The sequence below is a fragment of the Taudactylus pleione genome, unplaced genomic scaffold (assembly GCF_031769625.1).
Source record: "Taudactylus pleione unplaced genomic scaffold, aTauple2 ptg000273l, whole genome shotgun sequence".
Classification (NCBI taxonomy): domain Eukaryota; kingdom Metazoa; phylum Chordata; class Amphibia; order Anura; family Myobatrachidae; genus Taudactylus; species Taudactylus pleione.
In genome coordinates, this window is record NW_028284675.1 from 1185263 (window position 1) to 1198271 (window position 13009).

The 13009-nt window shown below is 47.0% G+C and overlaps 1 protein-coding gene across 3 annotated transcripts in view; it reads left to right on the forward strand.

Moving 5' to 3' along the window:
* Positions 1-13009, forward strand: part of LOC148513720 (neuronal acetylcholine receptor subunit alpha-7-like) — a 248064-nt gene that overhangs the window by 114362 nt on the left and 120693 nt on the right. The gene's annotated exons all lie outside the window — the stretch shown is intronic.

Below are 13009 nucleotides of genomic sequence, written 5' to 3' on the forward strand. Positions count from 1 at the left end.
GACATCGAGGCAAAACGTCATCATCCCGCCTTCCGAGTCTCGCGGGTTTTGGATCCTATATAAGGTACCCGCGTCGGCGCCATTTTCTCACTCGGCTGTGGACAGTGAAGAGGGAGGGTGGGAGTTAGTGCTGTGTAGTGTAGTGTAGTGTAGTGCTGCTGTTGTCCACTACTTCAAAGTCCATAGGGGCTGGCTGTGTTGTGCTGTGCTGCTGTTGTTAATAGGGGCTGTGTCCACTACTTCAAAGTCCATAGGGGCTGGCTGGACTGTGTTGTGCAGTCAGTTCCAAAGTCCTGTGCAGTGTCCCAGTCCTAAAGGGGTGCTGTAGTGTTGTCCAGGGGGTGCTCTGTCCATCAGGGGTGCTCCCCCCAAGTGCTAAAAAAATAATATATTTTCTGTGTTTGTGAATTGTGTGCGCAGTAGCCGCACGTGCATCAACAAAGTAGTGCCAAGCGTGCGCCTGTGTCATAAGTAAAGGGCCGGCTGGCTGGACCGTTAAGGGTGCTGTAACCCCCGAAAGTACACTCCAGTCCAAACCAAAAAAAAAATTATTTTCTGTGTTTGTGAATTGTGTGCGCAGTAGCCGCACGTGCATCAACAAAGTAGTGCCAAGCGTGCGCCTGTGTCATAAGTAAAGGGCCGGCTGGCTTGACCGTTAAGGGTGCTGTAACCCCCGAAAGTACACTCCAGTCCAAACCTAAAAAAAAATTATTTTCTGTGTTTGTGAATTGTGTGCGCAGTAGCCGCACGTGCATCAACAAAGTAGTGCCAAGCGTGCGCCTGTGTCATAAGTAAAGGGCCGGCTGGCTTGACCGTTAAAGGGTGCTGTAACCCCCGAAAGTACACTCCAGTCCAAACCAAAAAAAAATTATTTTCTGTGTTTGTGAATTGTGTGCGCAGTAGCCGCACGTGCATCAACAAAGTAGTGCCAAGCGTGCGCCTGTGTCATAAGTAAAGGGCCGGCTGGCTTGACCGTTAAGGGTGCTGTAACCCCCGAAAATACACTCCAGTCCAAACCAAAAAAAAAATTATTTTCTGTGTTTGTGAATTGTGTGCGCAGTAGCCGCACGTGCATCAACAAAGTAGTGCCAAGCGTGCGCCTGTGTCATAAGTAAAGGGCCGGCTGGCTTGACCGTTAAGGGTGCTGTAACCCCCGAAAGTACACTCCAGTCCAAACCAAAAAAAAAATTATTTTCTGTGTTTGTGAATTGTGTGCACAGTAGCCGCACGTGCATCAACAAAGTAGTGCCAAGCGTGCGCCTGTGTCATAAGTAAAGGGCCGGCTGGCTTGACCGTTAAGGGTGCTGTAACCCCCGAAAGTACACTCCAGTCCAAACCAAAAAAAAAATTATTTTCTGTGTTTGTGAATTGTGTGCGCAGTAGCCGCACGTGCATCAACAAAGTAGTGCCAAGCGTGCGCCTGTGTCATAAGTAAAGGGCCGGCTGGCTTGACCGTTAAGGGTGCTGTAACCCCCGAAAGTACACTCCAGTCCAAACCAAAAAAAAAATTATTTTCTGTGTTTGTGAATTGTGTGCGCAGTAGCCGCACGTGCATCAACAAAGTAGTGCCAAGCGTGCGCCTGTGTCATAAGTAAAGGGCCGGCTGGCTTGACCGTTAAGGGTGCTGTAACCCCCGAAAGTACACTCCAGTCCAAACCTAAAAAAAAATTATTTTCTGTGTTTGTGAATTGTGTGCACTGTGGCTGCACGTGCATCAACAAAGGAGCAGCGCCAAGCGTGCGCCTGTGTCCCATAAGTAAAGAGCCGGCTGGCTCATTTCTTAAAGGGTGGTGTAACCCACAAAGTGCACTACTCTCCAGCAAAAATAAAATAATATTTTCTGTGTTTGTGTGCGCTTTAGCCGCACGTATATATAATATATCAATATAACATAAATGGAGGACCAAACTTTCTCCGATAAAAATAAAATAGGGAAAGATCAAGAACCACTTCCTCCTAGTGCTGTTGCTGCTGCTGGGAGTTGTTCATCATCCCAGAGAGGAAGTAGGAACATCACTACTTTTACTAAACAATTGACCCTCCAACAGTCCCTAGCGATGAGGATGAAGTACGACAGCAGTCATCCTGAAGCAAAACGTATAACTGAGGCCTTGACTGCTATGTTGGTGTTAGACGTGCGTCCGGTATCCGACATTAGTGCAGTGGGATTTAGACAATTGATGGAGGTAGTGTGTCCTCGGTTCCAAATCCCGTCTAGATTCCACCTGCATCCTCAAAGCAGCAGCGACAAGCGTGCGTCTGTCTGTTAAAGGGTGGTGACACCCTCAAAGTGTGCTACACAAACAATTAAAATATTGTTCTTTTTTTTTCTGTCTTTGTGAATTGTGTGGGCTGTAGCCGCACCTGCATCCTTAAAGCAGCAGCGACAAGCGTGCGTCTGTCTGTTAAAGGGTGGTGACACCCTCAAAGTGTGCTACACAAACAATTAAAATATTGTTCTTTTTTTTTCTGTCTTTGTGAATTGTGTGGGCTGTAGCCGCACCTGCATCCTTAAAGCAGCAGCGACAAGCGTGCGTCTGTCTGTTAAAGGGTGGTGACACCCTCAAAGTGTGCTACACAAACAATTAAAATATTGTTCTTTTTTTTTTGGTCTTTGTGAAATGTGTGGGCTGTAGCCGCACCTGCATCCTTAAAGCAGCAGCGACAAGCGTGCGTCTGTCTGTTAAAGGGTGGTGACACCCTCAAAGTGTGCTACACAAACAATTAAAATATAGTTCTTTTTTTTTCTGTCTTTGTGAATTGTGTGGGCTGTAGCCGCACCTGCATCCTTAAAGCAGCAGCGACAAGCGTGCGTCTGTCTGTTAAAGGGTGGTGACACCCTCAAAGTGTGCTACACTAACAATTAAAATATTGTTCTTTTTTTTTTGGTCTTTGTGAAATGTGTGGGCTGTAGCCGCACCTGCATCCTTAAAGCAGCAGCGACAAGCGTGCGTCTGTCTGTTAAAGGGTGGTGTAACTCTCAAAGTGCTCCAAAAAATAAAAAACTATTTTTTTAATGTGTTTGTGACTTGTGTGCGATGTAGCCGCACCTGCATCCTTAAAGCAGCAGTGACAAGCGTGCGTCTGTCTGTTAAAGGGTGGTGACACCCTCAAAGTGTGCTACACAAACAATAAAAATATTCTTCTTTTTTCTGTCTATGTGAATTTTGTGGGCTGTAGCCGCACCTGCATCCTTAAAGCAGCAGCGACAAGCGTGCGTCTGTCTGTTAAAGGGTGGTGACACCCTCAAAGTGTTCTACACAAACAATTAAAATATTGTTCTTTTTTTTTCGGTCTTTGTGAAATGTGTGGGCTGTAGCCGCACCTGCATCCTTAAAGCAGCAGCGACAAGCGTGCGTCTGTCTGTTAAAGGGTGGTGTAACTCTCAAAATGTTCCAAAAAATAAAAAACTATTTTTTAATGTGTTTGTGACTTGTGTGCGATGTAGCCACACTTGCATCCTCAAAGCAGCAGCGACAAGCGTGCGTCTGTCTGTTAAAGGGTGGTGACACCCTCAAAGTGTGCTACACAAACAATTAAAATATTGTTCTTTTTTTTTCTGTCTATGTGAATTGTGTGGGCTGTAGCCGCACCTGCATCCTTAAAGCAGCAGCGACAAGCGTGCGTCTGTCTGTTAAAGGGTGGTGACACCTCAAAGTGTTCTACACAAACAATTAAAATATTCTTCTTCTTTTTTCTGTCTTTGTGAATTGTGTGGGCTGTAGCCGCACTTGCATCCTCAAAGCAGCAGCGACAAGCGTGCGTCTGTCTGTTAAAGGGTGGTGTAACCCTCAAAGTGTGCTCCACAAACAATAAAAATATTCTTTTTTTTTTCTGTCTTTGTGAATTGTGTGGGCTGTAGCCGCACTTGAATCCTCAAAGCAGCAGCGACAAGCGTGCGTCTGTCTGTTAAAGGATTACATCGGTGACAGCATCCAAGTAGGCATGTCAGACAGTCCGTACCTGTACTGGCAGGAAAAAGAAGCAATTTGGAGGTCCCTGTACAAACTGGCTCTATTTTACCTGAGTTGCCCCCCCTCCAGTGTGTACTCCGAAAGAGTGTTTAGTGCAGCCGGGAACCTTGTCAGCGAAAGGCGTAGGAGGTTGCTTCCACAAAATGTGGAGAAGATGATGTTCATAAAATGAATTATCAACTCTTCCAGGGAGACCAGCCTCCAGAACGTACAGAGGGACCTGTGGTTCCAGCAGGGACGAATTAATACTCTGTGAGGATGAGGATGTACACACTGAAGAGGGTGAGGAATCGGTGGATGAGGAGGATGAGGATGACATCTTGCCTCCGTAGAGCCAGTTTGTGCAGGGACAGATAAATTGCCAGCTTGTTTTGTGGGGGCCCAAACGAACCAATCATTTCAGCCACAGTTGTGTGGCAGACCCTGGCGCTGAAATGATTGGTTTGTTAAAGTGTGCATGTCCTGTTTATACAACATAAGGGTGGGTGAGAGGGCCCAAGGACAATTCCATCTTGCACCTCTTTTTTTTCTTTGCATTATGTACAGTTTGGGGCCTAGTTTTTCAATGCCATCCTGTCTGCCACTGCAGTTTCACGCCTAGATGGGTCACGTGTTTGTGCCGCCCACTTGTGTCGCTTAGCATAGTCATCCAGCTACCTCGGTGCAACCTTTTGGACATAAAAACACTATTGTGAGGTGTGAGGTATTCAGAATAGACTGGAAATGAGTGGAAATTAAGGTTATTGAGGTTAATAATAGCATAGGAGCAGAAAAACCTACAAATTCTGTGATTTTAGCTGTTTTTATGCTTTTTTTCAAAAAAATACAGATCCAAAACACAAAACCCAGAACCCAAAACACGCAAGGGTGGTTTTGGCAAAACCAATCCAGATCCAAAACACGAAGAAAGATCCAGATCCAAAACCAAAACACAAAACACGAAAAGTGGCCGGTGCACACCCCTAAAAATAACACATTTTGTGTAGCACATACAGTAATAAATAGGTAATGAACACAACAATGTACAATGTGTATTTGGCTATAATTTGTCATATCAGAGTGAAATTGCCAATTAGTTCATGTTCTCCTTCTATCAGTCATGCCTAAGGGACCGTTTTATGCTTCAGATCAACAAAATGATTCCCTGTTAACCTGATGGCTAGTGAATCCAGTGTCACCCTTCCTAACATTTGAAATGTAAATGTAAGAATTAGTGTAAACCTGTAGGGTTTTCAGTTGCAAATCAACTTAAAATGCAACTTACTATATATAAACGGCTACTAATAGCACAAACTTTCTGTGATGTCACATGTTTGTTTTTGTTCGGCTAAGTGAAGTTCTTTTTAATTATATTCAGCATTTGGGAACTCTGTGAAACAGTGGTTGGCATCACTACCTCACAGTGCTAGGGCTATGGGTTCAGTTCTAACTAGGGGTGTGCACCGGCCACTTTTCGTGTTTTGTGTTTTGGTTTTGGATCTGGATCTTTCTTCGTGTTTTGGATCTGGATTGGTTTTGCCAAAACCACCCTTCCGTGTTTTGGGTTCTGGGTTTTGTGTTTTGGATCTGTATTTTTTTTTTAAAAAGCATAAAAACAGCTAAAATCACAGAATTTGTAGGTTTTTCTGCTCCTATGCTATTATTAACCTCAATAACCTTAATTTCCACTCATTTCCAGTCTATTCTGAACACCTCACACCTCACAATAGTGTTTTTATGTCCAAAACGTTGCACCGAGGTAGCTGGATGACTATGCTAAGCGACACGAGTGGGCGGCACAAACACGTGACCCATCTAGGCGTGAAACTGCAGTGGCAGACAGGATGGCAGTTTGAAAAACTAGGCCCCAAACTGTACATAATGCAAAGAAAAAAAAGAGGTGCAAGATGGAATTGTCCTTGGGCCCTCCCACCCACCCTTATGTTGTATAAACAGGACATGCACACTTTAACAAACCAATCATTTCAGCGCCAGGGTCTGCCACACAACTGTGGCTGAAATGATTGGTTCGTTTGGGCCCCCACAAAACAAGCTGGCAATTAATGTGTCCCTGCACAAACTGGCTCTATGGAGGCAAGATGTCATCCTCATCCTCCTCATCCACCGATTCCTCACCCTCTTCAGTGTGTACATCCTCATCCTCACAAAGTATTAACTCGTCCCCACTTGAATCCACCACCACAGGTCCCTCTGTACCTTCTGGAGGCTGGTCTCCCTGGAAGAGCTGATAATTCATTTTGATGAACATCATCTTCTCCACATTCTGTGGAAGCAACCTCCTACGCCTTTCGCTGACAAGGTTCCCGGCTGCACTAAACACTCTTTCGGAGTACACACTGGAGGGGGGGCAACTCAGGTAAAATAGAGCCAGTTTGTACAGGGGCCTCCAAATTGCCTCTTTTTCCTGCCAGTACAGGTATGGACTGTCTGCCATGCCTACTTGGATGCTGTCACCGATGTAATCCTCCACCATTCTGTCAATGGTGACAGTATCATATGCAGTGACAGTAGACATGTCAGAAATTGTTGCCAGGTCCTTCAGTCCGGATCAGATGTCCAAACTTGGTCCTGCCTGTCCTGCATCACCGCCAGCGGGTTGCTTAGGATACCTAAGTTTTTTCCTGGCAGCCCCAGTTGCAGGAGAAAATGAAGAAGGAGCTGTTGACGTGTCACGTTCCGCTTCAGCTGACAGTGTGTTCACCAGCAGGTCTTTGCACCTCTGCAGGCTTGTGTCGGCCGGAAAGAGAGACACCACATAGGCTTTAAACCTAGGATCGAGCACGGTGGCCAAAATGTAGTGGTCTGATTTCAACAGATTGACCACCCTGGAATCCTGGCAAAGCGAATGAAGGGCTTCATCCACAAGTCCCACATGCCGAGCGGAATCGCTCCGTCTTAGCTCCTCCTTCACTTTCTCCAGCTGCTTCTGCAAAAGCCTGATGAGGGGAATGACCTGACTCAAGCTGGCAGTGTCTGAACTGACTTCACGTGTGGCAAGTTCGAAGGGCTGGAGAACCTTGCACAACACAGAAATCATTCTCCACTGCGCTTGAGTCAGGTGCATACCCCCTCCTTTGCCTATGTCATAGGTGGATGTATAGGCTTGTATGGCCTTTTGCTGCTCCTCCATCCTCTGAAGCATATAGAGGGTTGAGTTCCACCGTGTCACAACCTCTTGCTTCAGGTGATGGCGGGGCAGGTTCAAGAGTGTTTGCTGGCGCTCCAGTCTTCGGCACGCAGTCGCTGAATGGCGAAAGTGGCCAGAAATTTTTCGGGCCACCCAAAGCGTCTCCTGCACGCCCCTGTCGCTTTTCAGAAAATTCTGCACCACCAAGTTTATTGTGTGAGCAAAACATGGGACGTGCTGGAATTTGCCCAGATGTAATGCCCGCACAATATTGGTGGCGTTGTCAGATATCACAAATCCCCAGGAGAGTCTAAGTGGGGTAAGCCACTGGGCGATGATTTCCCTCAGTTTCTCTAAGAGGTTGTCGGCGATGTGCCTCTTACTGAAACCGGTGATACACAGCGTAGCCTGCCTTGGAACAAGCTGGCGTTTCTGAGATGCTGCTACTGGTGACGCTGCTGTTGTTGCTGCGTAAGGTGATACATCTACCCAATGGGCTGTCACAGTCATATAGTCCTTAGTTTGCCCTGTTCCACTTGTCCACATGTCCGTGGTTAAGTGGACATTGGGTACAACCGCATTTTTCAGGACACTGAGGACACTTTTTCTGACGTTTCTGTACAGTCTCGGTATCGCCTGCCTAGTGAAGTGGAATCTAGACGGTATTTGGAACCGGGGACACACTACCTCCATCAATTGTCTAAATCCCACTGCACTAATGGCGGATACCGGACGCACGTCTAACACCAACATAGCAGTCAAGGCCTCAGTTATACGTTTTGCTTCAGGATGACTGCTGTCGTACTTCATCCTCCTCGCTAAGGACTGTTGGAGGGTCAATTGTTTAGTAAAAGTAGTGGTGTTCCTACTTCCTCTCTGGGATGATGAACGACTCCCAGCAGCAGCAACAGCAGCAGCGGCAGCAGTAGGCGTAGCAATGCAGGATCCTCCAGAGGAATCCCGGATAGGAGAGTCAGTCATGCCAGTGACATGGCCTGCAGGACTACTTCCGATCCTGACTAAGGAGGAAATTGACGAGGAGGGAGTTGACGGTGTGGTTTGCAGGCGCTTGGATACAACAGGACAACGGGATTTAGGTGTCCCTGGACTGCTTACGGTCTTAGCCAAAGTTTCTGAACTTGACAGTAACTTTTTATGAACGCGCTGCAGGTGCCGTATAAGGGAGGATGTTCCTAGGTGGTTGACGTCCCTACCCCTACTTATTTCACCTTTACATATGGTACATATGGCAAGACAGTTGTTGTCCGGATTTGGATAGAAATATTGCCAGACCAAAGAGGTGGAATGTTTGGTCTTCTGCCCAGGCATGACCGTGATGGGCTTTTTCATCCCACGGACAACAACTGTCTCCCCCGGAGCCTGATTTAAACAAACCACATCACCATCAGAATCCTCCTCGCCAACTTCCTCCTCAGCGCCAGCTACACCAGTATCCTCATCCTGTTGTACTTCAACAGTGACATCTTCAATTTGCATATCAGCAAGTGGACTGTGGGTGCTCCTTTCAGCACTTGCAGGGGGCATGCAAATGGTGGAAAGAGCCACCTCTTCCCGTCCAGTGCTGGGAAGGTCAGGCATCGCAACCACCACCACACTTGGACTCTCCTTGGGGATTTGTGATATCTTCTTAGAAAGCACAGTTCTTCGCTGTGCTTTTGCCAGCTTAACTCTTTTGATTTTTTTAGTGGGAGGAGGGCTTCCATCGTCATGTGAAGCTGAACCACTAGTCATGAACATACTAGGGATCGACCTTAGCCGTTCCTTGCCACTCCGTGTCGTAAATGGCATATTGGCAAGTTTACGTTTCTCTTCAGCTGATTTAAATGTCTTTTTCAAGGTCATTTTCCTGAACTTTGCCATTTGGGATTGTATGTGCCCTCTACTATGACATTGGGCATCGGCCTTGGCAGACGACGTTGATGGCATGTTATCGTCTATGTCATGACTAGTGGCAGCAGCTTCAGCACTAGGAGGAAGTGGTTCTTGATCTTTCTCTATTTTATTTTTATCGGAGAAAGTTTGGTCCTCCATTTATGTTATATCGATTTGATATATACGTGCGGCTAAACACAGAAAATAATTTTTTTTTTGGTTTGGACTGGAGTGTACTTTGTGGGTTACAGCACCCTTTAACGGTCAAGCCAGCCGGCCCTTTACTTATGACACAGGCGCACTCTTGGCACTACTTTGTTGATGCACGTGCGGCTACTGCGCACACAATTCACAAACACAGAAAATAATTTTTTTTTGGTTTGGCCTGGAGTGTACTTTCGGGGGTTACAGCACCCTTTAACGGTCAAGCCAGCCGGCCCTTTACTTATGACACAGGCGCACGCTTGGCACTACTTTGTTGATGCACGTGCGGCTACTGCGCACACAATTCACAAACACAGAAAATAATTTTTTTTTTGGTTTGGACTGGAGTGTACTTGGGGGTTACAGCACCCTTTAACGGTCAAGCCAGCCGGCCCTTTACTTATGACACAGGCGCACGCTTGGCACTACTTTGTTGATGCACGTGCGACTACTGCGCACACAATTCACAAACACAGAAAATAATATTTTTTTTGGTTTGGACTGGAGTGTACTTTCGGGGGTTACAGCACCCTTAACGGTCAAGCCAGCCGGCCCTTTACTTATGACACAGGCGCACGCTTGGCACTACTTTGTTGATGCACGTGCGGCTACTGCGCACACAATTCACAAACACAGAAAATAATTTTTTTTTGGTTTGGACTGGAGTGTACTTTCGGGGGTTACAGCACCCTTAACGGTCAAGCCAGCCGGCCCTTTACTTATGACACAGGCGCACGCTTGGCACTACTTTGTTGATGCACGTGTGGCTACTGCGCACACAATTCACAAACACAGAAAATAATTTTTTTTTTGGTTTGGACTGGAGTGTACTTTCGGGGGTTACAGCACCCTTAACGGTCAAGCCAGCCGGCCCTTTACTTATGACACAGGCGCACTCTTGGCACTACTTTGTTGATGCACGTGCGGCTACTGCGCACACAATTCACAAACACAGAAAATAATTTTTTTTTGGTTAGGACTGGAGTGTACTTTCGGGGGTTACAGCACCCTTTAACGGTCAAGCCAGCCGGCCCTTTACTTATGACACAGGCGCACGCTTGGCACTACTTTGTTGATGCACGTGCGGCTACTGCGCACACAATTCACAAACACAGAAAATAATTTTTTTTTTGGTTTGGACTGGAGTGTACTTTCGGGGGTTACAGCACCCTTAACGGTCAAGCCAGCCGGCCCTTTACTTATGACACAGGCGCACGCTTGGCACTACTTTGTTGATGCACGTGCGGCTACTGCGCACACAATTCACAAACACAGAAAATAATTTTTTTTTTGGTTTGGACTGGAGTGTACTTGGGGGTTACAGCACCCTTTAACGGTCAAGCCAGCCGGCCCTTTACTTATGACACAGGCGCACGCTTGGCACTACTTTGTTGATGCACGTGCGACTACTGCGCACACAATTCACAAACACAGAAAATAATATTTTTTTTGGTTTGGACTGGAGTGTACTTTCGGGGGTTACAGCACCCTTAACGGTCAAGCCAGCCGGCCCTTTACTTATGACACAGGCGCACGCTTGGCACTACTTTGTTGATGCACGTGCGGCTACTGCGCACACAATTCACAAACACAGAAAATAATTTTTTTTTGGTTTGGACTGGAGTGTACTTTCGGGGGTTACAGCACCCTTAACGGTCAAGCCAGCCGGCCCTTTACTTATGACACAGGCGCACGCTTGGCACTACTTTGTTGATGCACGTGCGGCTACTGCGCACACAATTCACAAACACAGAAAATAATTTTTTTTTTGGTTTGGACTGGAGTGTACTTTCGGGGGTTACAGCACCCTTAACGGTCAAGCCAGCCGGCCCTTTACTTATGACACAGGCGCACTCTTGGCACTACTTTGTTGATGCACGTGCGGCTACTGCGCACACAATTCACAAACACAGAAAATAATTTTTTTTTGGTTAGGACTGGAGTGTACTTTCGGGGGTTACAGCACCCTTTAACGGTCAAGCCAGCCGGCCCTTTACTTATGACACAGGCGCACGCTTGGCACTACTTTGTTGATGCACGTGCGGCTACTGCGCACACAATTCACAAACACAGAAAATAATTTTTTTTTTGGTTTGGACTGGAGTGTACTTTCGGGGGTTACAGCACCCTTAACGGTCAAGCCAGCCGGCCCTTTACTTATGACACAGGCGCACTCTTGGCACTACTTTGTTGATGCACGTGCGGCTACTGCGCACACAATTCACAAACACAGAAAATAATTTTTTTTTGGTTAGGACTGGAGTGTACTTTCGGGGGTTACAGCACCCTTTAACGGTCAAGCCAGCCGGCCCTTTACTTATGACACAGGCGCACGCTTGGCACTACTTTGTTGATGCACGTGCGGCTACTGCGCACACAATTCACAAACACAGAAAATAATTTTTTTTTTGGTTTGGACTGGAGTGTACTTTCGGGGGTTACAGCACCCTTAACGGTCAAGCCAGCCGGCCCTTTACTTATGACACAGGCGCACGCTTGGCACTACTTTGTTGATGCACGTGCGGCTACTGCGCACACAATTCACAAACACAGAAAATAATTTTTTTTTTGGTTTGGACTGGAGTGTACTTGGGGGTTACAGCACCCTTTAACGGTCAAGCCAGCCGGCCCTTTACTTATGACACAGGCGCACGCTTGGCACTACTTTGTTGATGCACGTGCGACTACTGCGCACACAATTCACAAACACAGAAAATAATATTTTTTTTGGTTTGGACTGGAGTGTACTTTCGGGGGTTACAGCACCCTTAACGGTCAAGCCAGCCGGCCCTTTACTTATGACACAGGCGCACGCTTGGCACTACTTTGTTGATGCACGTGCGGCTACTGCGCACACAATTCACAAACACAGAAAATAATTTTTTTTTTGGTTTGGACTGGAGTGTACTTTCGGGGGTTACAGCACCCTTAACGGTCAAGCCAGCCGGCCCTTTACTTATGACACAGGCGCACGCTTGGCACTACTTTGTTGATGCACGTGCGACTACTGCGCACACAATTCACAAACACAGAAAATAATATTTTTTTTGGTTTGGACTGGAGTGTACTTTCGGGGGTTACAGCACCCTTAACGGTCAAGCCAGCCGGCCCTTTACTTATGACACAGGCGCACGCTTGGCACTACTTTGTTGATGCACGTGCGGCTACTGCGCACACAATTCACAAACACAGAAAATAATTTTTTTTTTGGTTTGGACTGGAGTGTACTTTCGGGGGTTACAGCACCCTTAACGGTCAAGCCAGCCGGCCCTTTACTTATGACACAGGCGCACGCTTGGCACTACTTTGTTGATGCACGTGCGGCTACTGCGCACACAATTCACAAACACAGAAAATAATTTTTTTTTTGGTTTGGACTGGAGTGTACTTTCGGGGGTTACAGCACCCTTAACGGTCAAGCCAGCCGGCCCTTTACTTATGACACAGGCGCACGCTTGGCACTACTTTGTTGATGCACGTGCGGCTACTGCGCACACAATTCACAAACACAGAAAATATATTATTTTTTTAGCACTTGGGGGGAGCACCCCTGATGGACAGAGCACCCCCTGGACAACACTACAGCACTCCTTTAGGACTGGGACACTGCACAGGACTTTGGAGTGGACACAGCCCCTATGGAGAACTGACTGCACAACACAGTCCAGCCAGCCCCTATGGACTTTGAAGTAGTGGACACAGCCCCTATTAACAACAGCAGCACAGCACAACATAGCCAGCCCCTATGGACTTTGAAGTAGTGGACAACAGCAGCACTACACTACACTACACTACACAGCCCTAACTCCCA